General features: G+C 44.4%; 1 long non-coding RNA gene across 1 annotated transcript; it reads right to left on the bottom strand.

Annotated features, from left to right (window-relative positions):
- Positions 1–842: 842 nt before the first annotated feature.
- LOC139074085 (uncharacterized) lies at positions 843–2,651 on the bottom strand. Its single transcript, XR_011523469.1, has 2 exons — positions 2,515–2,651; positions 843–1,173 (listed from the first exon to the last, which is right to left on the bottom strand). It is a non-coding gene; the product is annotated as an uncharacterized lncRNA (long non-coding RNA).
- Between the last annotated feature and the right edge of the window lie 204 nt (positions 2,652–2,855).

The raw sequence follows: 2,855 nt of genomic DNA, 5'->3' as shown, positions 1-2,855 counted from the left end.
CTTTGTAAGCTGTTGAGATTCTAACTGTTGTTCATGAGGTTTCCATGGACACTCAGTCAGATATTCCAGTTCTGGCCTCTGCCTCCATGGTGGTGTTTTCCAGAATAAGGTCCAGAGCCCGACAGGGCCCCTCAGGAGTATTTCCACTTGTGTCAGGATTTTGCTGTTGAACATGAGAATGGAGGGGACAAATGGCAAGCTGTGGGCAGCTCTGCCGTCTGGACAGGGACAGCAGCCAACGTGGGCTTCTCCAGAGCCTGAACTTTCGGACCACGGGTCTCGAGTGCATCTATCAATTACCCCGGATGCCAGTGAAACCGCGGTCTAAGTGGAACCATCTGGAGGGACAAAGGGGCTTTGTGAAAAGCCCCCTCCTGCTGTGTTGGCAGGATGCTGCCCCCAGCCTCGAGTTCAAGGAGAAGCTGCTGGCCCCAGAGAGGGAGAAAAGGTCCTTCAGCGGTGACCATGGGATGGAGGATTCTCCTGGGGCAGAGGCAGTATCTGAACCAAATGGAAAGGCCGAGAGCGAGTGTGACCCTCCTGCCCAAGTGCCACTGCTGGCAATGGGTCTTTTTAAAAAAAAATTTTATCGTGGGAAAAGCACTTAACATGAGCTCTTGCCTCCTGGATTTTTAAGTGTCCAACACAGTACTGCTAACCGTGGGCACTATGCTGTACGCAGAGCTCTCCAGCTTACTCATCTTGCACAACAGAAACTATACCCACTGAGCAGCATCTCCCCATGTCCCCTCCCCCAGCCCCCAGTGGCAACCACGACTGCATTCTTTGCTCCTATGAGTTTGACTATTTTAGAGACCTCATGTGAATGGAATCAGGCAGCATTTGTTCTTCTGTGGCTGGTTTATTTCACACAGCTTAATGTCCTCCAGGTTCATCCATGTTGTCGCATAATACAGATTTCTTTCTTTTTTAAGGCTGAATAATATTCCATTGTGTGTATATATCACATTTTCTTTATCCGTTTATCAGTCAATGGACATTTAGATTGTTCCCGTATCTTGGCTATTGTGAATAGTGTTGCAACGAACACAGGAGTGCTCATATCCTGATTTTCTGGTAACAGCCATCAAAACAGGTGTGAAGTGATACTTCACCGTGGTTTTGATTTGCATATCCCTCTTGATTAGTGATGTTGAACATCTTTTCATATACCTGTTGAAAGCATCATACTTCTTGATTTCAAAATATATTACAAAGCTACAGTAATTAAAAGAGTATGCACTGGTATGAAGACAGATAGACAGAGTAATGGAACAGAGTAGAGAGCCCAGAAATAAATTCATGCATACATGACAAGGGTGCCAAGAATACATACTGTGGAAAGGATAGTCTCTTCAACAAACGGTGTTAAGAAAACTGGATATTCACATGCAAAAGAGTGAAACTAGACCCTTATCTTACACCACACACAAAAATCAACTTAAAATGGATTAGAGACTTAAATGTAAGACCTGAAACTGTAAAACTCCTACAACAAACCACAGGAGAAAACCTTCATGACGTTGGTCTTAGCAATGATATAGTATGGCCTGGATATGACACCAAAAGCACAGGCGACAAAAGCAAAAACAAACAGGTGGGACTACATCAAACTGCAAAGTTTCTGCACAGCAAAGGAAACCATCAAGAGAGTGAAAAGGCAACCTATGGAATGGGCGAAAATATTTGCAAATCATATATCTGATAAGAGGTTAGTTTCCAAAATATATAAGGGACTCCTATAACTCAAGAGCAAAAAACTAATAACTTGCTTAAAAATGGGCTGAAGGGGCCAGCCCTGTGGCTGAGTGGTTAAGTTGGTGTACTCTGCTTCGGTGGCCCAGAGATTTGCTGGTTCAGATCCTGGGCGTGGACCTAGCATCACTCATCAGGCCATGCTGAGGTGGCGTCCCACACAGCACAACTAGAAGGACCTACAACTAGAATATACAACTATGTACTGGGGGACTTTGGGGAGAAGAAGAAGAAAAAAAAAGATTGACAACAGATGTTAGCTCAGGGCCAGTCTTTAAAAAAAAGGGTGGGGGGGTGGCTAAGGACTTGAATTGACACTTCTCCTAAGACACACAAATGGCCACAGGTCATTTTTGATGATCAACACTTTTAGGGATTGGAAAAGGCGTTTATTTATGACCCCTGAGATTACATTTCTTCTGCTAATTCAAATTAATTACTAAGAGGCTCATCAAGACTGTTTGAAAAGATTAGATCATTGAACCGGCTTTCTTGAAACCTGAGTAAGCGGGCCTCTCCAGAAGAGTGGCCAAAAAGATCACTTTAATTGAGATACACATTTGTGGTTGACGATTGCATCTTTTCTTGTAATTTTATTCTTTTTTAATAAAGATCATAACTAATTGTGAGCTAAGTTTGTTTTGTGTAATTATCTTCACATAAGTAAATTTAGATGTCAGTAAAGAAACCTCGTCTGTCCTGAATTTGGACTAAAAAGTCAGTGTGTATTTAGCAAAAGCGCAATTAACCCTGACTGACCTGAGCAGGAAATCCGGGTGCTTGGGCTCTTGTTCCAGAAGGAAGGGCTGCTCCCCTGGCCTCCACAGCTTCCAGCTCTCATCTTTACCATGAGATAAGAAGCAAGAGCGCTGTCACGAGCAGGATGAGGGGAGCGCCTGGAGAAGCACGCACAGGCTCAGAAGCAGCAGCTACCTTATGTCGAGCCTTGACTCCTGGCACAGCGGGCATGCCTTCTAAGGTGGCTAATCATTGTTACAATGACTCTACAAGGAGATGTTAGCCCCAAAATACAGCAGAGGAAACCGATGGTCAGACAGAAACCCAGGCTGAGTCTGGGAGAGCCAGGAGACACAAACCCA

This window comes from Equus przewalskii, chromosome 1 (assembly GCF_037783145.1).
Source record: "Equus przewalskii isolate Varuska chromosome 1, EquPr2, whole genome shotgun sequence".
NCBI lineage: Eukaryota > Metazoa > Chordata > Mammalia > Perissodactyla > Equidae > Equus > Equus przewalskii.
This window is presented reverse-complemented; position numbering and strand designations above follow the sequence as displayed.